General features: G+C 44.0%; 1 protein-coding gene across 1 annotated transcript in view; it reads left to right on the top strand.

The window, feature by feature from the left end:
• The first annotated feature begins 6,218 nt into the window (after positions 1-6,218).
• LOC126356272 (sodium-coupled monocarboxylate transporter 2-like) overlaps positions 6,219-26,464 on the top strand; it is a 189,498-nt gene continuing 169,252 nt past the window's right edge. The window contains exon 1 of the mRNA XM_050007123.1: positions 6,219-6,332. The gene's annotated coding sequence lies outside the window, so the exon portion shown is untranslated. The remainder of the gene's footprint in view (positions 6,333-26,464) is intronic.

The following is a 26,464-nucleotide window of genomic DNA, read 5'->3' as shown; positions in this document are numbered from 1 at the left end:
CGCTTGTTCTTCTGATTCCTTTACTATTTCTGACGGAATTACAGTGCCATCGGCAATCATAAAATTTTTTTCTTCTCCCTCAACTTAAATTGTGTTTCCAAATTTGTGCTTAGTTTACGTTACAGCTTGCTAAATGCGCAGCTTGAATAACATGGGCACAGACTACAGCCGTCTTCACTCCCTTCTCAATTTTTGCCCCCTGCCCCCTCCCCCCATTCCATGACGTTCCAGATACCTTGTTAGAACTGCACTCTGATTTCTGTGTGAATTGTAGGTAACCTTTCGTTCAGTGAATTACTAAACACTGTCAAAAGCTTTACTAAATCTAAAAATGCCGTACTTTTGGGTTTGCCATTCTTCAAGCAAGGACCAATACTGCTTTTCCGGAAGACAAACTGTTTACCTCCCAAGCCCGTCTTTTATTACTCGGAAAAAAAAGTGACAACAGTTGTGCGTGGGTCGTGGAACGTTGACGATTCGCCGTTACGCGAACGAAGTATGGTTCCGACAATAGTAGTAGTCTAGTTCCGTTCGTACGCTCATACGATCCCCATTAACGAGCAGTTTTGAGAACGCTTTCCAGGATAATGACAGCCTTATTTCCTTCGTAATCAGTTCGTTCTCTTTTTTTGTGTGTTAACTGTTCTTTAAACATCATTAGTATATTTTGGTCACTTAGTTGTTCTAATCGAAGTATACCAGTCATTCAGCCCTTCTGTAGATAATTCGTATTAATTTTATACAATAATGACTAATTAAAAGATATGAGAAGTTGCATAATTTGTCTCACGCGTCGAGTATCGTATATCACTTCGAGCCGGCGTATTCTGAACTAAGTGCATCCCCACATCACGACGTAGGTCAAGCGAAGGAAAGTTCCACCCTCGATAATAGTGTCAGACCCCCGGCTTCTGCTAACCACCCGAAGTAATTCCTGAACTGTAATTAGTGGCGCTGACTATTCACGCTCACCAGACTCCTGTCAACCTTGAATATAATAAAAAGACTATGACTATTTACCCTCCTCAGTTCTTTTGTAGCTTTTGTGCTACATCCATCTTTTACTTTTTTTGAACTCAGAGAATAAATTAAACTCGCTTATACGTCACGCCATGCGCTTCCTGTACACCACTTGTTTTCGTTTTTGCATGTTCCCTGTAGGTGGCAGCATCTGTTTGAACAAAGCTATTTATCGCAGTGGCTTCGAGTAATAAAGATAATTTCAGTTTGTTTTTAGTAATTCTGAATTCGACTGTATTCAGAATATGCTGTAATATGCTAATGTAATCTACATCATCAAAAAAGTAATTGATAATTTAATTACTGCAATATATGGACACATTTTTTTAATACAGCACTGGATGTAAATTCGGCAACAACCAATATTTTCGCAATCTGGTGGCATTGTTTTAATAATTTTTTTTGTGTCCAACTTTGAGTCTTCTAAGTATTGGACATATTTCAGTTATTTTCTAACATGCGTAGATTCACATTGAATAATATTTTAAATAATTGTATGGGTTATACACGGTAGTTCCTCATGAAAGTGAGATTAAAAATTTAGGTTGGTGTATTACTTTTTAATTTTGAGTGATGCTCAAATCATGGAACTTATCGAGACCATCGACTCAGATCTGCCCGATTTTGAAGATGATGATAAAGTCACAGTCCAGCAAGATATTCCAACGATAGATGATGGCTCAAAACCAGAGTATGATTCTGTACCATTTGCAACAATTCAGAGAAAAGGAAGTACTTGGAGACATGCAAATGAGTAAGTTTATTAGTTTTTATTAGGGTTCTACCTTGTTATTATAACTTGTTAATATAACGAATGTCATTTTTCTCTCTTTTTTTTTTTTTTTAAAAAAAAAAGGTTTTCAGCATGTGTTCCTCGTGGAGTAGCTTCTACTCAATCAGCTCGAATGTCTATTGTAATGGACTTTAGATCTTTTGTTAGTACATAAGCCCTTTGTTATCCGATGGTACGACTAGGTTTTCTAATATGAGGAGTATTGCTAAAACACAAAAGTCAATGAACGCTACTGGAACTGAAACAAGGAAGTTCTGGGGTACCAGTGTAGCTGTTGCACTCTTGGGATTTCCTAGTTTAAGAGTCAACTGTTAGAGAACAATTCGCTATCCATTATAGGAAATAAAATTACATTTTATTTTCTTCGGAATACCTTGAAGTTTGTCGATAATAATGTTCATCAGGTTACCGTCCATTCGGAAAGATAAGATAATAGAGTTGTCAAAGCGCAGCATGAGAAGAACATTAACTTGAAAGCGTGTCCATGACTCAATATTGTCAAAGATGCGTGCCTTAGTAAGTCCCTATCAGCTGAATTATGTTGTACGACGGAAAGAGAGAGAGATAGTAGAAGAAAAAGTGCCGATGTCAGAGAAATTAGACACTTTAGACAATGGAGGCCGTGTAGTCTTGAAACAAGATGACTTAATACCAACAGGAGTCTGTCTTTAAGTCTATATATTTTACGCCAGTAACTCTCTTGGACAGTCGTGATCGGCCACTTTCCTAAGGAATTACCTTTCAGGAAACTTGCCAGGTATGATAATAAACCTGTTTACTTTCTCTATTTACAGTATGGTACTAAACCAGCTGAAGAGTAAAGGCGTTGATCCAAGGAAGATCGACCGTACGTTGTCTCTCCGCGGCCCAATGTAGTAAAAAGCTGCTACACCCGCAGGTGGTGCAGACCTCTTGACAGAGTACTGGGAAAATATGCCTTCACATGTCGGATATAAATGGACATTTAGGGAAATCGCCCACATTGTAGACTCTGCAACAGCTGCAGAACGCCTGCAGTATCGAGAGAATGCTACAACATATCTGTGAGAAAAACAAAATATTCCAACTTATTTCCGAGACTTTTTTACATTTTGACGAAGAATAGCAACCGACTGTCTTGACTAAAAAACAACGGTGCCGCTCACTACCGTAACGCATTGCAAGAGGGAAGCGCATTGCTTCTACTCTACTCTCTGGGCTTGCTGGCCCTGACTTTAAGAGTGGTCCCATAAAAGCAGGAACAGCGCTTATAAACGCGCTGGAGTAGTTCGTAATGACAAACATTTGAGTTCTGTTCCACCAGACGTGGAACAAACCATCCGCTCATGTCGATCTCACAGTCGCTGAAAATTTACCACATCTCATGAAGCGGTTGTGAAATGCTTCTATGACTTTGTAAGTGCTGAACAGGTTTCGAAGATGAAGAAAGATGCTTTGTATCAAGAAAACTTGGCGCTCTGTACAAAATAACGCTGCCAGGCATCCAAGTAACATAAGAAAAAACTGCTCTCTAAGTATTGCTCCGTTGCCATGGTATTCGATAAATTTATTGAGTGAACTGCTAAGTAATGCTGGAAAACGTGGAAGGATACGCTAGTGGACTGATAATATGGAATATACCATCTGCTCAAAAGCACCAGAACACACCTGTGTAATGCTGAATTGGCCACTAGATGTCACGAGAGACGAACCTGCAAGTATAGGAGGAGGCGGGGAGTCTTGTGTTATCAGAAGGACAGCAATAACAGGAGAATAGGCGGTCAGGAGAGCTAAGCGACTTCGAACGTGGACTAGTCATTGGATGTCACCTCAGTAACAGACCCATCAGGGACATTTCAATCCTCCTAAATCTGCCCAGATCCACTGTCGGTGCTGTAATTGTCAAGTGGAAACGCGAAGGAACTACCACGGCCAGACCAAAACCAAGCAGACTTCATGTACAGGCGGAAATGGAGCATCGAGCATTAAGGAAGGTGGGTGTAAAAATCGCTTGAGATCAGCGGAATGAATCACTGGCCTACACAGAAAGCCGACCTGTACCCAATGGAACGCCGTTGGAAGGAATTATCACGTCGCGTTCGCTCCAAACCCTAGCGTCTCTGGTTTCGGCCCCTGAAGAACAATGGGCCACCATCCCTCGACAGACATTGGGACACCTGATTGAAAGTGTTTACAGCAGAGATCAAGCTGTCGTGAAGACGAAATTTGGATAGATAATTTCCAGTAATAGTTGCCTGGACACTTTTGATGAGATAGTTCACTTTGATGTTTCGATAGTGGCACCCCTCGCCTTTTTCTGTAGTTGTAAGTGTCGACGAAGCATGGGTTCTTTATTACAGTTCCAATACAGTTATCCAACAGGAGCCTGCTCGACGATATGCAATATACAAGGAAAAATCTGAATATAATACTGTTGAAACTACTTGCGAAATGCGACTACATGTTAACAATGTTGTACGATTAATATCACAGGTTTTATTGGCGCAATTGATTAATGATGTGTTTCTAGTATTCTGCCGAGATGTTGAGCCTATGTCCCAGTACAACATTTTGGCGACCAACGCAGTCTCATCAACTGTGACGCTTTTTTTTCCAGCAAAGTCTTGCCAACGTTTTGCATTTCGATCAAGTCGTGGCAGGCGCCCGCGAGTTGTTGTTTTTGTTCGGGAGCCAAGGTGCACAGGACAAATCTTCCATACACTTTTTCTCTCCTTCAAAACATTCTACAGAGTCTTGAACACTTGATTTATAGATGTTGTTCCATTACGATTTGTGGCACAATAACGTTGATATACTTCGGAGGCGCGTCCACTACTTTACACTGCCTGCTCACAACTGACAACTCATGTTTCCGGAATGAGATTTTCACTCTGCAGCGGAGTGTGCGCTGATATGAAACTTCCTGGCAGATTAAAACTGTGTGCCGGACCGAGACTCGAACGCGGGGCCTTTGCCTTTCGCGGGCAAGTGCTCAGGGAGACGAGGTACTGGCAGAATTGAAGCTGTGAGCACGGGTCGTGAGTCGTGCTTGGATCGCTCAGTTGGTAGAGCACTTGCCCGCGAAAGGCAAAGGTCCCGAGTTCGAGTCTCGGTCCGGTACACAGTTTTAATCTGCCAGGACGTTTCATATGAATGCTCATGTTATATTAAAACAAATAAGCCCTCGGTTACAAATATTAAGTCAAAACTGACCAGGTTTCGACGCTACTGTGAGCGTCGTATTCAGAATTAGACTAACTGTTCTAAAACCTATTAGGTATATAATACATTAATAAAATTAAAGTTTGTACTGATTGGAAAAAGATGCAGTACTTACAAGACACATATTAAAAAAGATCTAAGCCGGAAAGGCGACGTCATGAATAGTTGTAAGTAAGATGACGAGCCGCTAAGGGCTGCTCGTACTTTAGTGAACAAGGGTTGCAACAGTCTTGTTCACTAAAGTACGAGACGAGCAGCCCTTAGCGGCTCGCCATCTTACTTACAACTATTCATGACGTCGCCTTTCCGGCTTAGATCTTTTTTAATATGTGTCTTGTAAGTACTGCATCTTTTTCCAGTCAGTACAGACTTTAATTTTATTAATGTATTATATACTTAATATGTTTTAGAACAGTTAGTCTAATTCTGAATACGACGCTCATAGTAGAGTCGAAACCTGGTCAGTTTCGACTTAATATTTGTGACCGAGGGCTTATTTGTTCTAATATAATTCTGACACGGTCACTGAACCTTAGCAGCTATGTTCAAAGTTTTATGAATGCTCATGTGTTTGTTTATAGTTTGTAGTTCACGCTGCCAACGCAATTACAGCTCTGGCGTCGCTTATACGTCTGGAATGAAATCGGTCTCGGAATATTTTGGACGGACGGCGTAAGCTGGAAATATTGGCTAGAAGAAGGTAGATGATGATAAGACACATGTTAAGACATCAGAGAATAACTGTGATGGCACCAGAAGGAGCTGTAGAGGAGAAAAACTGTATGGGAAGGCAAAGGTTGGAGTGTATGAGACAAGTTATCGAGGACATTGGGTTTAAATGCTTCTCTGAGATGAAAAAGTGACACGGGAGAGAAAGTCTGAAGACTGACGAGAGAATGGCAAGTATATCTCCATCAAGGCACTGTCAAGACCGTAGCGTCGAGTCTCCTAATGGTGCACCATCAGTGGATGACGCTCATCATCCGAGTCTTCAGTAGATTACCACGCAGTTTTTCGGAGCACAGAAGCCAAACCACTGTTTCCTGCCGGCCTGTGGAACCGGCAGTGTAGTGAACCCTTGCGTCATTCTCCGACAAAGGCGGCCACGTACGCGTCGTCGACCGACCTGTGGAGGAGCAGCAGGCAGTAGTTATCTGGTAGCGTGAGGTCAGCGTGGCGGCAGAAGGGCTGGAGGCTGCTCCATTGTGGAGGCCGGAAGAACGGCTGGCCAGTGTCCAGTGGGCAGCGGGCAGCCGCCGTCAGTGCGTCTGCAGCGGCCGGCGGGAGCGCACCACACCTCACCACGCCAGCCACGCAGGTACTGCATGTCCAAGTACACCACTCCGCATTTGTGTTCTCCAAGCCACAGTAGTGAGACAGTCGACCCGTACTGCAGAGTGGCCTGCACCAGCACACGAGGTCTGTCCAGAAAATAACCGAACTTCATTTTTTAATCTTTATTACACTGACGGAGAAAATCGCAACATCAAAAATAATTACAGTAATGAAATTTCGGGAGTGCATTTGTCTAGGTAACATACTTAAGTGATTAAAACTGCAAGATCATAGGTTGATGTAAGCGCGAGGTATGCCATCACAAATGTGAAATGCTGGTGAATTCATAACCGCTGTGACGGCCAGAATGTTGAATACAAGCATGCAAAGCGAATTTTGTTCAGCAAGTGATTGATTTCAGTTGGTGGGTGCAGTTCGCTGCCTGTTGCACTTGGTCGGTCAATACAGGAACAGTTAAATTAGAATTATATGAATACCTTCAACTGCTGACGGGCGTTGATATATATAAACGGGGACAGGTGAAAATGTGTGCCCCGACCGGGACTCGAACCCGGGATCTCCTGCTTACATGGCAGACGCTCTATCCATCGGAGCCACCGACGGCACAGAGGATAGTGCGACTGCAGGGATTATCTCGCGCACGCCTCCCGCGAGACCCACATTCTCACCTTGTATGTCCACACACTACATTCATAGTGTCCCACCCCAACATACTCATTACTCGTGGAAGACATTCTTACCAAGTCCCGTAAGAGTTTTAGGAATATGTGTGCATCCGCACTGAAGAAGGTCATGGCCGGTATTGTGCAGAGCTACATACTTGTAAGGATATGGTGTCTGTTCTTTCTGACATGTCCGAAAGAGCAGACACCATATCGATAAAAGTATAAAAAACTGTTAATGCTGGTTCGAGATGATGCTAGAGTTGACCTCCGTTGACGTCAGATATGTGCTCGATTGTAGACAGATATGTGATCGAGCAGTCCAGGAAAAATATGGCGACACTCTGTAGAGCAACTTCGGTTACAACAGCGGTTTGTAGGCGAGTGTTATTCTGTTGGAAACCACACTCTGGAATGTGGTTCATGAATGGCAGCACAAAGGTCAGGTCATTAGATTGACGTACAAATCTGCAGTCAGAGTGCGTGGAATAACCGCGAGAGTGCTCTTGCTGTTATACTAAATCACATCCCAGACCAGAACTGCAGGTATATGTCCACTGTTCAAGCACTCAGACAGGATGGTTGAAGGCTTTCAACTGGCCTCCATTTAACCAACACATCGCCATCACTGGCACTGAACCGTGGATTTATTTTCAAAGGATATTCTTAAGAATTTGTTTTATTTACTAGCGATTCATCAAGAACATTAACACATTTAATCACACTATGTGAGCGTGGAAGTAGTTGCCAGGGAGTAACTGATGAAATCATAACTAAACTGCTTTTAACAAATGGAAATTCTATTCACTTTACTAGTGCCTAAAAGCAATTTTTAAAAGAAACAGATTTAAAATCATAATCAGAAAGCACCCTCCAAATATCAAGTTACAATTTATTCAGAGACAAAAAGAAACAAGTTTTGACTGTATGAGCTTTCGGGTACAGATCCTTGCCCCTCCCTTTTGACACGGCCGTAGTTACGACAGCTCACAATAACCTCTGAAAGACTACACTGGTGCAAATCTGCAACACACCAAATTACTTTAAACTAAAAGTTTTAACAGTTTACACACGCACACAAACTATGCACGCCTGTAGGAGGGATGGAAATGGTACAAAACACTAAAAATTAAAATATTAATTTTGTCACCGAAGGTGCAGCTAGATTTTAACTTCTAAGAAAGTCTTACGGTGAAAGGGTGGCAACTTTACATGCTAAAATTATCATTTAAATAAAAGCCCATGAAATGCATTCTTACATCTACAGGGTTGGCCAAACAAGTTAAGATGCTCTACTGTACGCAGATACCACCTCTCAAGACGATAGGCAAGATCAAAACATGTTTCAGGAATTAGACCGTTACACTCCAAGCAATAAATTCGTTAACACACCAAATCCAACAAACATGACAGAGGCAGCTCCGAGCGACAGACAGACACTAACTGCCTAACAAATGCGGACGAGAGACTGACCCAGACTGACCACTGGCGAGCTCATAGCGCCCCTTAAGTGCAAGTGAACAGGGAACCTTTCCCTTTTCCCACCAGAGGGAGACACCAAAGCTGCGATTGCCACAGCGGCGCCACCGCCAGAAACGGAGGGCGACTGCTTCACACTACGCGCTGTGGCGCGCTCTTCAAAACAGCAATTTTTATCATGGCTTAGGCACCAAGGCAGAACCATTATCAGGAAAACACAACAGATCTCCACCCTCCCCTCCAACGATCTCTTGCTTACGCTGTTGAAATCACAAAAGTCGCTGGTTTTTTGGTCAGTGGAATAGACGTTACAGGGCGTCTAGTTCGGAGATGTGCTTAAAGTAATCGATTTGTGACAGTCACGTCATTATGGTGCCAACAGCTGCTCAAATTGCTGCAGATGCAGTACACTGCCAGGCGCACGCAAAGACGATGGTCTTCCCTCTCGGTTGTTCCACGTATCCATCCGAAGCCGTCTTCTTGCGACCGTACATGTTTGTGACCACCGCTTCCGGCAATCACGTACAGTGGCCACGTTCCTGCCATGTCTTTCTGCAGTATTGCAGGAGGTAAAAGCAGCTTCTTGTAGCCCTAAAGTACGACTTCGTTCGGACTCAGTGAGGTGTTGATAAAGACTCTTTGTTGCCTTACCCCATTCTTGACTAATATCAACTCGCCACATCTAAATCTCACGACCTTTCAGCGTCTATTTAAAGCAAACCAGATCTGTATCCTCAAAGTAGCGCTACTGTTACGCGACTCGCAATATTTGAATAGACATCATGTCTGAGATTGTAGAAACATGCCTACCAACGTTCGTTTATGTCACATCGCGCAACTTGTGCTTGATGTTGTAATTTTTTCCCGTAAGTGTATTAATTTTACATATTATTGCTCCTTATCCCCTTCAAAGTACCTACATTCCCTAGTCACACCCTTTTCTTGATGATGTTTCCATTTCCCGAAGCTGTACTGGACAGATTAATTTTAAATGGCCTTTAAGGCCCGTGAGTAGTTTGCTTTGATGTCATCAATACTGTGAAAACAACGTCCTTTCACCGCCGATTTTAATTTTAGAAATACGAATAAATCGCAAGGAACTAGGTCTGGCCAGTAAGGAGACTGTTGGAGAGTGATCATCATATTTTTGGCACAAAACTGACGAACTGAAATAGCCGAGTGTGCGGGCGCATTGCAGTGGTGCTAGAACTATGTGTTATCTCGCCACAATTCTGGTCTCCTTTTGCGGATTTTTTTTCTTCACATAACCGAAGCAAAAGGCCTTGATAGTGCATAGGATTCACTCTTCCATCTTGAGTGAAGAAATCGAATTGCACAATTCCATTGACGAAAAAAAGTGGGTATCACTTTGACATTGGTTCGACGCTGGCGTGGTTTCTTGGGCCTTGGGGACTCTTTGTGCATTGTGGTGACTGAACTTTTCTCTCAATACCGTAATCGTAATCTCAGCTATCACTTCGCATTACTATCCTTTGCATGAACTTTTCATCGTCATTAGCTTCTTCAAGGAGTTCCCAATCAAATGTCCACTCGATTTTCTTTCTGTTATTTTGTCTTCAAACAAGGAACAAATTTTGCTGCAGCTCGACGCATGTTCAATTTTGTCTTCAAAATTTCATGGCATGTCCCTTTCTGCAGTTTCTCTGACAGTCAATCGGTGATTCAGACGCACCAGATCGATTTTCTGAACTTGTGAGTCAACAGTTTAAGTGGAAGGCCCTTCAGGTCGAGGACCATCTTGAACTGTCTGAAGACCATTTTTTAAATCCTAGAAACCACTTGTAACATCGCGTACGACCCAGACCATAATCTCGGTAAGCTTACTTCAAAAGATGAAATCGTTCTGTTAAAGTGTTCCCAAGTTTCACGCAAAAGGTTCATCGCTGCTCTAGGAAACTGCTCTCTTCAAAAATCGCTACTAAAATTCAAACACGTTGTACTCAAATAATAATATCATGAAAACTAAACGGGATACTAAGACTCCAAATGGCTCTGAGCATTATGAGACATAACTTCTGTGGTCATCAGTCCCCTAGAACTTAGAACTACTTAAACCTAACTAACCTAAGGACATCACACACATCCATGCCCGAAGCAGGATTCGAACCTGCGACCGTAGCAGTCGAGCGGTTCCGGACTGAGCGCCTAGAACCGCTTATTTGTTATTCCACAAAAACAGTAGCAAAAATGGCTACAATGATATTACATAAATAAGGTGACATAATTGCAGTCATAAATTGCAGCATTCAAAAAATGAGTCTTTAGCAGCAGCACAATTTAGCACCTTCAGTGTCCCCTTCAACTGGTGGCAGTCCAGCAGCACATTTTCTTCTTCTGCAGCCGGTTCCTCATCATCATTTCCCAGACCCAAATGAATCATTCAGTAAATCCTTGACGTGTGTTCCTTCCAGGGTAAATTACCTTCCAGGGTAAATTACGTGGACGGAGGAGCAGTCCCGAACAGCGACATCGCAAAATACTTCACTGCCTTCTTATTTTTGTCAGTTCCAGCCTTCTAAACGCATCCTTAGGGAGTTCAAGAACTTCCTTTACATCAGACACCAGATGCTTGTCGCCATATTCTTGTATCTGCTGTACTACTGATTTATTTTTTATGTGTGACTTGCGGGTGAGGTTAGGGTCGGGAACGTGACGCAACCCATTCCCTCTCTACTAGGAGTCCAGTTCCTAACCTATACCCATTCTGTTGAAGACAATTCGGAGCATGTTACCATATTTCTTATTGTGATTTTGATATTTAAGTATTTTCTCGAATTCATTTTCTATATACATCTTGTATTCAATATGTTCATCGCTCCCAATATTGATAAAAACATAACTTGTATATTTGCCCATTAACCGAATCACTGCGTTATTTTTTGCCTGAGGGTAGTAACTTTCCTCTGGTCTGAAGAAAATGTTAGTCGGTACATTGTTTGCTGAAGTTCCTGTTATCTGAGCAATTTTCTCCCTTGTCCACCTCCAGTTGATAATCCGATCCCCACATGTGTAACGATGAAGCACACTATCAACGAGGTCGCATTTGCTGCAGACGTTAGTGTCACTTAAACCGATGGCAAGGAGACGCTCATTGGTGCTGATGATGTTATTGACTACCTTGTAAGTCGCTGTTCTCACGCCAGACGAAAGAACATCACTACTGATATTTTTCCAGACCACATTCCATGCTATTCCAGCATATTTAGTATCTATGTTATTTTTCCTTTCATGTTTCCGTCTTTCAGCTAAAATCGCCTTTGCTGTGACGTCGGCCACCGCGGCCAGCATACTGAGACTCCAAACACATTTGTTTAGTGAAAATACAACAGGTACCATGCGGACTTTTCTCTATTGGAGTAATGTCTCACACTGTCTACGCTTTGAACGTTTCCTGGAAGACCAGTAGTAGTTTCCGAAGCACATCTGGAGGCATTCTGTAATCTGTGACATTCAGAGTGTTGATGAAACACAGAAATTGGATCGGAATTGAATACAACATGCACCATGAGGACTTTTCTCCATGGGAGTAATGTCTCAAACTGTCTACGGTTTGATCGTTCCCTGGAAGACCAGTATTAGTTTCCGTAGCACATCTAGAGGCATTTTGTAATCTGTGGACCATCAGAGTGTTGATGAAACAAGGAAATTGCATGGAGATTGAACACAACAGGCACCATACGGACTTTTCTGCATGGGAATAATGTCTCAAACTGTCTACGCTTTGATCGTTCCATGGAATACCAGTAGTACTTTCCGAAGAATATTTGGAGGCATTCAGTAATCTGTGGACCTTCAGAGTGTTGATGAAATACAGAAATTGCATCGGGATTGAATACAACAGGCACCATGCGGAGTTTTCTCCATGAGAGGAATGTCTCAAACTGTCTACGCTTTGATCGTTCCCTGGAAGACCAGTAGTAGTTGCCGAAGCACATTTGGAGGCATTCTGTAAACTGTGGACATTCTGTGTGTTGATGAAACACAGAAACTGCTTTGGGATTGAATACAACAGTCACCAATCGGACTTTTGTACATGGGAGTAATGTCTCAATATGTCTAAGCTTTGATCGTTCGATGGAAGAACAGTATTAGTTTCCGAAGCACATCTGGAGGAATTCTGAAATATGTGGACATTCAGAGTATTGATGAAACAACGAAATCGCATCGGGATTGAATACAATGGGAACCATGCGGACTTTTCTCCTTGGGAGTAATGTCTCAAACTGTCTACCCTTTGATCGTTACCTGGAAGACCAGTAGTAGTTTCCGAAGCACATATGGAGAATAGTGTAAAGGGATCGCTGCAAACCGCATATCACTAAATAACTCCGTCGCCACATAATTCAAAATATTTGGTTATTTTCTGAACTGCCATCGTAGAGGAGGCATTACAAAAACCGGACAACTGTGATCAGGTCTCGCACTATGAGTGATCCGTACAAATTTAATTACGTATATAACAACTTCTCCCGAACAGTCCATGATGGTCCAACGGTACCGACCAGCCGCCGTGTCATCCTCAACCCATAGGCATCACTGGATACGGATGTGGAGAGTATGGAGGGGCATGTGGTCAGCATACCGCTCTCCCGGCCGTATGACCTCTCAATCAGGTAGCTCCTCAGTTCGCCTCACAAGGGCTGAGTGTAGCCCATTTGCCGACAGGGCTCGGCAGACCGTCACCCACCCAAGTGTTGCCCCACCGCGACAGCGTTTAACTTTGGTGATCTGACGGGAACCGGTGTTACCACTACGACAAGGCCGTTGGAATGTAAGGGCGGTATGCAAAGGGCGGTCGATGCGCGCACGTGTTTGCATGCCTTTTGATTCGATTGAGTTACATCAAGCGAGATAGCGCAGTGGCTACCACACTGGACTCGCATTCGGGAGGACGACGGTTGAATCCCGTGTCCGGCCATTCTGGTTTAGGTTTTCCGTGATTTTTGTAAATCGCTAGAGGCAAATTCCTTTGAAAGGTTCAAAAATGGTTCAAATGGCTCTGAGCACTATGGGACTCAACTGCTGTGGTCATCAGTCCCCTAGGAGTTAGAACTACTTAAACCTAACTAACCTAAGGACATCACACACATCCATGCCCGAGGCAGGATTCGAACCTGCGACCGTGGCAGTCACACCCTTTGAAAGGGCACCGCCGACTTCCTTTCCCATCCTTTCCTAACCCGATGGGACCGATGTCCCCCCCCCCCCCCTCCCAACCAACCAACCAACCATTGAATTAGAAGATTCTATCTTTTATATCGTGAAAGGGCCATAGAACTTAGTATATGACATAAAATTCAGCTTGATATCTCTACTTTTTTCTGACAAAAAGGGGTCTTAAAACAGTCGGGCAGACAGACGGACGACAAAGTGATCCTATAACGGTTTCGTTTTTACCAGTTGATGTACTGAGACCTAAAAGCGAGCCGTAAGTTTAAAATGAAAACCCTTGAAAGGACAGCAATGTCATTGCCTACGGAAGAAGATGCGGTGCCTATAAGGACGCTGAAGACCGAAACTCGCCGCTAGAGGGACACGGGGCACACCCACGTGATGACCTAGCGAACATGTGCGCGCATCGACTGCCCTTTGCATTTAGTCGTGCTGAAAACAGAAGTATGGACGCTTCAAAAGAAGATCCAGGGGGTGTATTGCGTTTCCTTACAGCGGAACAAGTGCTAGGAACGGAAATTCATCTAAGAATGTCGGTTGCAGTTGAGGCGCTCAATCCGACCTATGGGACAGTGGCTGATACCGTAACTCGCTAGTCTTCAATATGGCGGGATCCACATGCTGGACAATGGTACCGGTTCGCGGTGTGGGGTTCCAGATCGTGCGTCATCGGCGAACGACATTCGTCTTTCCTTGAACTGCTTTTGCCACAGCTAGACCCTTGCAACGGACATAAAACTGCTCTTCGCACGCTTGTGCAAGGCTTTGATGAATTTCCGCTCCCCGCACTTCTTCACTGTAAGGAAACGCACGAGCTTGCTCTGTTGTCACGGGAGTGTGTGTGCCCGTGTCTCTCTAGCCGCGGCGACTCTGGGGTCTCAGCGCTCTTATAGGGACCAAAAATGTTCCATTGTGTGTGAAATCTTATGGTACTTAACTGCTAAGGTCATCAGTCCCTAAGTTTACACGCTACGTAACCTAAATTATCCTAAGGACAAACACACACACACCCGTGCGCGAGTAAGGATTCGACCCTCCGCCGGGACCAGCCACACAGTCCATGACTGCAGCGCCCAATCCCGCGCGGCTCTTATAGGGATCACAGTTTATTATTATGCAAGATGGCTACTCATATCTATGGTTGCCCTACCTACAAGGTTGTCTGCAATTTATTATAATGGTTCCTATAATGTTGAGTGTTTGCCAATAAATCCAGTATTAATCTCTTTCGGGCTCATTTCACTGTAAGAGTCTTGTTCACTAACTTTCCGTTTAACAATTATCGAGATCCTTTGTGTGACTAGGGCCTTCCATCGGGTAGACCTTTCGCTGGGTGCAAGTTTTTAGATTTGACGCCACTTCGGTGACTTGCTTGCCGATGGGGATGAAGTGATGATGATTAGGACGACACAACATCCAGTCCCTGAGCGGAGAAAATCTCCGATCCAACCGGGAATCGAACGCGGGCCCTTATGACTGACATTCTGTCGCTCTGACCAGTCGGCTACCGGGGGCGGACATCACTACAGTGAACTTGCTGCTCACCAACGATTAGTAATCAATACATATTCTGCAGCAGCGCTATTACCTCAGTGCATGCAGCGTTAACGCAGCAAATTGCAATCACTCACCTAGTAACAGGCTGACCAATCAGTATACTTCCCGCTACCAATTTCAATAAAACAGAAACAGATTACTATTTACAATACATAATGGTTCAATCCAGTACCGATAATTGACTATCAACATTTGTACAATAAGTACCGGCCTTATATTAGTGATTTCTGCTCACTGTAGCAAACTTTTCGAGAATTCACAGCCCACTAAATAATTCTCACTCAAACAGTTTTCCAAATATCAGCTACTTACTTAACACAATACGAAATCACTAGATTGGACGAGTATATTTCAACTCACGACATTCGAAGCTGACTCAACAGCCTTAAACTTCAGATTAATAACCAAAATAGCACTTCGCGATCCTGCTCTGAATCTCGTACACGGATTCCCCGACTGAAATCGACTACTTAACTTACAGCTCGCGATTCGACACGCTGTAGACCCAACTGGTCAAGGCCTGACACGCAACTCGATAGATCAAGACCCAATCATCAACTGCGCATGTGCCTCATATTGAACGTTCAAGGAAGGAACCGTTCTACAAACAAACGTCACAATAGGATTTCTCTTCTGGGAAGCCCTCATGGTTCTCGATCGTTCCCAGCTCTCGCGCTGGCGGTTGCGGCTTCCGGTGACCCAGTCTTGTGCGATCCCTGACCGCTCCCACCTCCGGCTGGTTCTGGCTACGATTATCTGACTGCACTGCTACTACAACATATAAAACAAACATAAGTTACCACACATGTAAATTTCCATAAATAACACTTGTTTCAAAATGTATTAATCACAAGACGGCAAGCAAGAGTAAAGGCGACCTACAAATTGCGCATCTGACACAGCACAAGGGGATGGACAGGGACAGATGGGAGAGGATGAGTAGATCGATAGAGAGGGGAGAAGGGAGGGAAGAGGTAATGGACATAGAGAGGGAAGGGAGGAGGAGGTTTACAGAGAGAGGGGCAGGAGGGAATGGGCAGAGAGGGACAGAGTGGGAGATGGGCAGGAAGGGGTGGAGAACATGGATAGAGAGGGGGGAGAGGAAGAGATGGACAGAGAAAATGGGGAAGAGGAGTTGAGCAGAGACTGGGGCAAACAGAAAATGGACGGAGGGGGAAGTAGGCTATGGACAGAGAGGTGCGGGAAGGAGAAGAGAGGCAGAGAGTGGGCGCGGAAAAGATGGGCAGAAGGGTGCGGGAGGGGGGGGGGGGGGGGGAGGAGATGGAGCTAGAGATGTGTGTGCAATATATGTGTCGAATGAAGCCGCAAGGCTATGGTAAAAAGGGTTATACACTATGTGTTCCTTGATAATATTACAAACTTTCAGGGATGATGGAGAAGGGTAAATGTATCAATTTGGGGTAAGGGACCCTGGTCTGGTAACGACTGAGTCTAAAGTTACGAGCGAAAATCGTTCTGATATCTCTGACAGTCGATCTCTTTAAATGCATTTTCTTTACTTTCCATATTTTGATAGGTGGTAGTATGGTCCAAAAAAAGGAAAAAAAAGTGCAATAAACATGGACATACTTAAAGAGCTAGGAGCACTTATTCAGTAGAAGAGACTTCGTTCACAGCATCAAAGATGCACAAGTACCTAAGGCTCCTTCGGTATGCATTTTAGAGCTCATGTTTACTAGACAATTATGCTTGTTTTGTTCCACACTACATCGTCCTAAAATATGGAAAGCAAAGGGCCTGCAGCAGAAGTGGCCCACTGTCCGAGGTATCAGAAAGATTTTCGCTTATAGCTATCAGCTCGACCATTTCTGTACCTGGGTTTCTTACCTCGAATTGATACATTTACCTCTTATATAAAAGTAAAATCCGTCCGAGCAGGTCACGAAATGGTCGCACGATGAAGGAGCCGGACGACCGTTTACCGCCACAAATAAAGAAACCATTGCGCCTTCACGTGAAATGATTCTCTTGGACTGACGATTAACTATTGACGAAGTGGCACTTGGTCTGGAAATTAGTCACGGTTCTGCCTACGAAAACATCCACAACAGACTTGGGTTTCATAAAGTTTGTGCAAGAAGATTCCCAAAGCAACTCACACTCTATAAACAAATGCGCTTGGACATCTGCAAAAAAACATTTGGATCGCTATGGTAACGAAGAGGACAACTTCTTAGACAGGATCATTACTGGTGACGAAACATGGATCCATCATTACGAACCGGAGAGTAAACGGCAGAGTATGGAATGAAAACATTCAAATTCGCCGTGCAAGAAAAAGTTCCAACCGTCCGCAGGAAAACTGATGCTTATTGTTTTTTAGTACCCACAAAGCCCAGTACTGGAACATTATGGGGAAAGGGACACAACAATAAACAGTGTACGTTACAGCGAGATGCTTACTGCCAGGCTAAAGCCTGCAATACGAAGCAAACGCCGAGGATTCCTGCCAAATGTACTGTGTCGTTAAAAAACAATGCCCGTCCGCATACTGCTGCCCACAAAGATGAAACGCTCCCGAAACTCAAATTTGAAGTACTGGATCACCCTCCATATAGTCCCGACCTTGTCCGTTCTATCACTTATTTGGTCCACTCAAACTGGCATTAAGGGGCCGTCGATTTGCCTCGGACGAAGTAGTGAAAGAAGCGGTGTGTTCCTGGAGAACCATCTCTTATTAGGGCATCGGGAAGCTTGTACAACGATGGAACAAGTGCGTTGAAACACAAGCAGACTATGTCGAAAAATGATGTTCTTGTAAGTTTCCCATTTGAATATATACAGAGGTATAACGGTCAACAAAATCTCAGAAATGTGTAGCGAGCATATACACTACTGGCCATTAAATTTGCTACACCAAGAAGAAATACCAGATAATCAATGGGTATTCATTGAACAAATATATTATACTAGAAATGACATGTGACTACATTTTCAAGCAATTTGGGTGCATAGATCCTGAGAAATCAGTACCCAGAACAACCACCTCTGGCCGTAATAACGGCCTCGATACGCCTGGGCAAGACGTTTTCAATTGGTGAGAGATCTGGAGAATGTGCTGGCCAGGGCAGTACTCGAACAGTTTCTGTATCCGTAAAGGCCCGTACAGGACCTGCAACATGCGGTCGTGCATTATTCTCCTGAAATGTAGGGTTTCGCAGGCATCAAATGAAGGGTAGAGCCACGGGTCTTAACACATCTGAAATGTGACGTCCATTGGTCAAAGTGCCGTCAATGCGAAGAAGAGGTGAGCGAGACGTGTAACCAGTGGCACCCCATACCATCACGCCGGGTGTGATACGCCAGTATGGCGATCACGAATACACGCTTTCAATGTGCGTTCACCACGATGTCGCCAAACACGGATCTGACCATCATGATGCTGTAAACAGAACCTGGATTCACGCGAAGAAATGACGTTTTGCCATTCGTGCTCCCAGGTTTGTCGTTCAGTAGACCATCCCAGGCGCTCCTGTCTGTGATGCAGCGTAAAGCGTAACCGTAGCTGTGGTCTCCGAGCTGATAGTCCATGCTGCTGCAAACGTCGTCGAACTGTTCGTGCAGATGGTTGTTGTTTTGCAAACGTCCCCATCTGTTGACTCAGGGATCGAGACGAGGCTGCACGATCAGTTACAGCCATGCGGATAAGATGCCTGTCATCTCGACTGCTAGTGATACGAGGCCGTTGGGATCCAGCACGGCGTTCCCTTTTACCCTCCTGAATCCACCGATTCCATATTCTGCTAACAGTCATTGGATCACGACCAACGCGAGCAGCAGTGTCGCGATACGATAACCCGCAATCGCGATAGGCTACAATCCGGCCTTTATCAAAGTCGGAAACGTTTAGGTACGCATTTCTCCTCCTTAAACGAGGCATCACAACAATGTTACACCAGGCAACGCCTGTCAACTGCTGTTTGTGTATGAAAAATCGGTTGGAAACATGTAGTACGTTGTAGGTTTCGCCACCGGCGGCAACCTTGTGTGAATGCTCTGAAAAGCTAATCATTTGCATATCACAGCATCTTCTTCCCGGTGGTTAAATTTCGCGTCTGTAGCACGTCATCTTCGTGATGTAGCAATTTTAATGGCCAGTAGTGTATATGTGAGAATCCATTGGCTGTTTTGGTCTCTAAATGCAACAGAAACCGAATGTTGGCTACACATTTCTGAGGTTTTGTCGAACGGTCCCTGTCTTTGCATTTGATGACTCAAACACGTAGCTGACATGCAGTGGGGAATGTGTGAGCTTCCCATTTTTCACCTATAGTTCCTGAATACACAACTGATCAGCTCCAATTTCTTTTGCCTTATTTCTATGTTCAGCTATGAAGGCAGTTCTCATTGCATAAATCTGTGGAATTCTTAAGGCGGTTATTGGAAGTGTGTCCGAATGCAGCATGTGGTGAGCCGGATCTCGAACTCATTTCGTCCATTCCCTCGTTCGAGGCCTATATACACGTTGTGTGAATCCAGAAGTTCCGATCTTTTTGTGTCGAACTGACGTAGCAGGTCACATAATTCTTTAATATCTGTGGTCAGATTATTTGTCTCCAGCATTAATCTATCTGCTGCCTCGGTTGTGGGGAAGGTGATTGTTTTCCCCTTTTCATGTTCTGTTCTTGTAATGTATGGGAGAGCCGTGCGTATAATTTTTTCAATGTGATGTGTTTATAAATCTGTGTTGGAACTACTGTATCTACAAGCTGTCTAATGTCTGTAATTGTTCGTTTTGTCACGTTGTTTTGTGTATCTGACAACTTTACTCCGTCCTTGTTCATTTAGTTACGATCCACATCCACTGTGCTAGTCGTTACACTGTCTGCTTGTTGAGTCTGCGCTATTGAGCATGTGGCTTATACCGTGCTACCGTAAGTTATTCCTCCTGATTCGAACTTCATTTGTTTGTCACTCTTGCCAATATCATGAATTTTTACTCAGGTGGACGTGTTATCTATGTTTGCTGTTACTTTTTGTCGATGTATTAGGCATGCTTCCGGATCTGTGTTTATATCAGTTTTTTCCGTGATATTTTGTATGGCTTGATCCACATTGGCGACTGTTTGGTCACTATTCAATATTTCGTCTCCCATTTATTCAGTTCTAACTGGCAGCTGGTGGGTATGCAGCGTCGAACTCTAAAATATTTATGCCATGATTTCACCGGATAGTTCCATTGGCATATGCCCTTGCCTTACTGGATTGTCGATGTATTCTGACAGACTTAATATATTGTTATTGATTTTACTAAAAAGACAGGCTGCAGAGGAAGGATGTTCGACACTTTCAGCTCATTCATCGATATTATTCCTAAGGACTGCGCCATGTTATAGCGTGCCAGTTCGTAAGCACTAAAATGGAGGTGTTATTTTTGTTTTGGTTGTGCGTGATGTGAAGTATAATTTGGTTTTATTTGAAGATATTGCACTGAGATCCACGTTGACGTAAATGTATTTACTCTTCATAGTCTATCCTAGCAAATTATGGTCGCAAAAACATTAATTGGCACATTCTTTGATGCTTTCGTTGCACTTTCTCTTATGGCAACGGTACCGTTTGCATTCAACTGCTTCGTCGTTGCATTCATTCGTCTGTGGCAGCGGCTGAGCACAAGTGACACAATCTGGTGTTAAGAATTACAATGTTTTATTGTGTGGTTAAGAAAATGGTACTTAAATCATCTCGGATCTGAAGTGTAGTCTTTAATATTAATTGCCAGTAGTCGTGGAGTAACTTCAGTAGTGTGATGAAGTCTGTCAGAAGACGCCTTATTTTTAGGCAGACTTTTCTCTCTTCCCAGTAAACATATTTCACTACTTCGTCTTTCTGCATTCAGTTCGTAGAGGTTTTCCAATATTTCTTCTTCGTTTGTTTCTTTAGGTATGTCATATGTTGCCAGCAGAGCCACTTTTTTTTTTGGCAGTTCGCATTTAATATTCACGATCGTTTTAACTTTATCGACAATATTTTCGAAGCCTGTTTTGTTTTCGGTTTCCAAGATTGTTGTTTTCTGTGCCGATCTAATGGGATTAATTTTGAGATTATCCTTCATAGGGTTAATTGATTTGGTAACTTTTGCTCACAACCTTGGCATTCTTACTGTCTGTTGAAAATATGAAGATAGTGTTTATGTTATTTGCATTTTGTAATTGTACTCGAAACACTGTTTGTAAAATTGTTCCAAGCCGAGGCAGCAATTGATGCATATCAGACAGCTTGTCTTGCAACTTGTACTATAAGTTTTTCGTTTACCTTTTTGAACCTATCATTTTCATCTTCAAGCAATTTTATTTTGGTTTCAAGTGCTGGAAATGACTTTTTTGTTCAAGTGTGGAGGTAGTTTACAAGTTTCGAGGTGGATTCCATAAATTTGTCCATCCATTCGCGCCTATTGATGTCTGTATACATCAGATTTGTCTTTGGTCTATTCTAGGGTTTCTTTCGGTATTTTTTCGTTTGCGACTCTGTTTGAAATTTACTTTATGATATCCTGAATTGTGTTTTCCACTTATTCTAGAGAGTAGTGAATCTTCTAATTGGTAGCGATCGATTTTCTTACCGGGAGTGCTGCAAGTCCGGGAGTCCATAGTGTTGAGTCTGCAATGCTTGTTTACCGGTTTCTGAGGCCGCTTACGAGAGGGTACTGAACTATGGAGGGTGTCTAGTTGTGACGGCGCAGTCGGATTCTGTTGTGCCGCCGGGGACCGCGGCGTGTCAAGGCAACCCGCATAAGCAAACCACGCGGCCGCTCGTTAATAGTCAGATTCACGTACACTATCCACTCACTAGACACGTGTTTCACTTTAAGGGGTATCATCACCGAAATGGCCTAAAAGTAGCGTTTTCTTGACAATTCTTTTGGGTGGGAGGAAAGGTGATAGATAATTAATAATTGGAGTATTCATGGAGCGTGTATTTAAGTACATTATAAAATTTTTTTGTCGGAAAACTTTACACAGTGGCGACACTGCAGCAGTTCTCCCGAGGTATGCTGAAACTTAAGGCGATCTGCGACACGCACTCTAACTAGTGCCAATTTGAATCTGGAAAAAAAGAAGAAAAATCTATGTAATCTACATGAGTGTAGCTAGTGAAGTACGTCGGGAACAAGCGTTAATTATTGTGAAGCCTAAGCCTCGATGGCTTCGTTCTTGCTACGTGACGTCTGTAGGGCACGTATTGAGAAATAAGAGACAGTGGCAAGAAAATTTATAATCCTATAGGTCAGTCCGTGATTCACATCAAAATCCTGGTCACTGTCTTTCAATTTCTTAGCAGAGGCACTGACTCATTCCGAACTGCTCTGAGCCTCATATCCATTCTTTGGACGCTTTGTGACTTACCTTTTCTTCCAGTGTACACTTTCTTACCACTGATTCTTCCTCGAAAGATAAAAATTTATACTATAAGATCACAAATAAACTGTCAAAAGTCAGTACTACACACAAAAATCAAGATTCGAAGCGAAAAATTGTCTTTTTCGCACACGTACTGACGCTTTCTGACACTCAGCTAACGCACTGTTGTTTTGAAATGCTTCTATTCCCAGACGCTACAGGGGGTATCACTTAATTACTTTAGCATTTTCTTTGTACACTCCTGGGACAGATCCGGAGATCTTGCTGGCCAGGGTAGTTGACTTACACCTTCTAGAGCACGTTGGGTGGCACGGGATACATGCGGACGTGCATTGTCCTGTTGGAACAGCAAGTTCCCTTGCCGGTCTAGGAATGGTAGAAAGATGGGTTCGATGACGGTTTGGATGTACCGTGCACTATTCAGTGTCCCCTCGACGATCACCAGAGGTGTACGGCCAGTGTAGGAGATCGCTCCCCACACCATGATGCCGGGTGTTGGCCCTGTGTGCCTCGGTCGTATGCAGTCCTGATTGTGGCGCTCACCTGCACGGCGCCAAACACGCATACGACCATCATTGGCACCAAGGCAGAAGCGACTCTCATCGCTGAAGACGACACGTCTCCATTCGTCCCTCCATTCACGCCTGTCGCGACACCACTGGAGGCGGGCTGCACGATGTTGGGGCGTGAGCGGAAGACGGCCTAACGGTGTGCGGGACCGTAGCCCAGCTTCATGGAGACGGTTACGAATGGTCCTCGCCGATACCCCAGGAGCAACAGTGTCCCTAATTTGCTGGGAAGTGGCGGTGCGGTCCCCTACGGCACTGCGTAGGATCCTACGGTCTTGGCGTGCATCCGTGCGTCGCTGCGGTCCGGTCCCAGGTCGACGGGCACGTGCACCTTCCACCGACCACTGGCGACAACATCGATGTACTGTGGAGACCTCACGCCCCACGTGTTGAGCAATTCGGCGGTACGTCCACCCGGCCTCCCGCATGCCCACTATACGCTGTCGCTCAAAGTCCGTCAACTGCACACGCTGTCGCGGCATGCTACCAGTGTTAAAGACTGCGATGGAGCTCCGTATGCCACGGCAAACTGGCTGACACTGACGGCGGCGGTGCACAAATGCTCTGCAGCTAGCGCCATTCGACGGCCAACACCGCGGTTCCTGGTGTGTCCGCTGTGCCGTGCGTGTGATCATTGCTTGTACAGCCCTCTCGCAGTGTCCGGAGCAAGTATGGTGGGTCTGACACATCGGTGTCAATGTGTTCTTTTTTCCATTTCCAGGAGTGTAGTTTTGGAACACAGAAAACTCCACCATTACCACGAATGTCACTGCATTACCGTCACAAATGCTGCAGTATATTTTAGACTTCCGCATTTTCGCAATTTGAAATTCAAAATAAGGTGATACGTATGTACCTTGTGAATCACAAGATGACCTGCAGCCGAGCTTCTTTTCTTGCCATCACATTCAATGACGTCAGTAACTCGGAACTATACTGTCAGTTTCAAAACTAACATTAAAGACATTGACGGTTTGTTATTCCACCGTTCTTCGATTTTCGAATACCAGCTCGCAATGATCTCCTCGCTATGCATCCTGTACAAGGTTCTTCATCTCCGCGAAGCTACTGTATCTTACGTTCAGCATCTGAACCTTCTTAGTGTAGTCAATCCTTGGTCTCCCTCTACAGTTTTTATCCTCTGCCTCCCGGCCCCCTCCACCCACACATAGACTTCCCTCCATCTGCAAAAATATTTTAGTCATGTTGCAGCATAAATTTCTTTTCTCCCCAATTCGAGTCAATGTCTCCTCATTAGTAATCCTATCTACTCATATAATCTTCAGCATTCTTTTGCAGCACCACATTTCAAAACCTTATATTCCCCTCTTGTCTGAACCATTTACTGTTGAGGTTTCACTTCCATACAACGCTACACTCCAGACAAATATCATAGGAAAATACTTCCTAACATTTAAATTCACAATCGCTTTTAATAAGTTTCTCTTTTTCATAAATGTTTTTCTTGTTGCTACTAGTCTGCAATTTATACCCTACTGGCGACCCGCTATGGCTTCGCACGGGTGACACTAACAATTGGAAGGCCACGAAGTTCGGATCACGGATTTACTTCAGACTTTGTACACCTTTAGTAGGCCATTAAAACAATATAATTTGCAAGTAGTAAGGAGCACTACTCTGGCAATCCCGAGAAAATCGCAAGAGAAGTTTTACGCCTCTATTATGTAGCTGATGTATCTGTGCAAAAATGCCAGCCTTAAGACGTCAGCGTGGTCAAGTAGCCGGTACGGTAGCTCAGCGTGCTCGGTCAGAGGATTAGCTGCCCTCTGAGTGAATGGATCAACGATGAACTCGAACGGATGTCATGGGACGTCCGCCCCGAACAAATACAACGACCAACAACGAACAAAATGAGACCAACACAAAAAAGTGGTTGGCGTTCGCGCTTTGCAAGAGGGTCGTGCAGGAGGCGACGGTTAGAGTAGTTATGACTTTCATTATTTCTGCACCAGTCGATGAGCAGGGAGTCACCTCCATTGTTATAGTACAAGAGTAAATTCTGTGATATTCAAGAAAATTGCACCTACACTATTCGTCCCTGCTACATTAGCAACGTCTTATCGCTACGCAGGTTAACTGCCAAATGGATCCTGACTCTGTCTGGAGTTCGAAATTTTGAGGTGCAAAGTAGTTCCGGGTACCTTACCAGATTCGATGTAAGCTATGAGGGATTTGTATTGCTAGAGGCATACATTTTCAGGAAGACTCTATGCGTTTCTCCGTTTACTTGTCGATAGTTATAAATATATTTGTTCTAATAATTAAATTTCATTAAAAATAGTAAGTCGTCAAATAACATAAAATTCACTAAAATGTCATGCAAATACACGTGTTTTTTAAATTACATCTTTAAAAATTATATTACCCCTCAAAAGTCATGTAAATTAAATAATAAGGCCAGATATGGAAAAAGTATAGATTAACAGTTATGTTTCAGAGGGAGTCGCACTGTCGCATCATACCCGTTCGTCTTACGTAGTTTTCTTTTTTGTGATGATCTCATTTTGTTCGTTACTGTTCATTGTATTTGTTCAGAGCTGACGCCCCTTGACACTCGTTCGAGTTCATCGTTGATCCGTCCATTCAGTTCTTTCATTGCAGAGGGCTGACCGGAAACGCCCAGCTACCGTGCCGACGATGTAGCTCGAACGCTAACCAGTTGACCACCAAGAACTGTACGTCCAGAAGCCTACCCAGCATAGGCGCGTAAAACTTCTCTCGCGATTTTCTCGGAATTGCCAGAGTGGTGCACCTTACTACTTGCACTTTATGTTGTTTTGATGGCGTACTAAAGATGTACAGCCAGCCTCTGTGGCTTGGCGGTTCTAGGCGCTTCAGTCTGGAACCGTGCGACCGCTACGGTCGCAGGTTTGAATCCTGCCTCGGGCATGGATGTGTGTGACGTCCTTAGATTAGTTAGGTTTAAGTAGTTCTAAGTGTAGGGGACTGATGACCTCAGCAGTTAAGTCCCATGGTGCTCAGAGCCATTTAAACCATTTGAAAGGAGTACAAAGTCTGAAGTATATCTGTGATTCAAAAATGGTTAAAATGGATCCGAGCACTATGGGACTTAACATCTGAGGTCATCAGTCCCCTAGAACGTAGAACTACTTAAACGTAACTAACCTAAAGATATCACACACATCCATGCCCGAGGCAGGATTCGAACCCGCGACCGTAGCGGTCGCGCGGTTCCAGACTGTAGCGGCCAGAACCGCTCGGCCACGCCGGCCCACATATCTGTGATTCCAACGTCGTGGCCTCCCGTTGTACGTACAGGGTGGTTTAACT

The sequence above is a fragment of the Schistocerca gregaria genome, chromosome 3, assembly GCF_023897955.1.
Source record: "Schistocerca gregaria isolate iqSchGreg1 chromosome 3, iqSchGreg1.2, whole genome shotgun sequence".
Lineage (NCBI taxonomy): Eukaryota > Metazoa > Arthropoda > Insecta > Orthoptera > Acrididae > Schistocerca > Schistocerca gregaria.
Note: the sequence above shows the minus strand (reverse complement) of the source record. Positions and strands in the feature narration are given on the sequence as shown.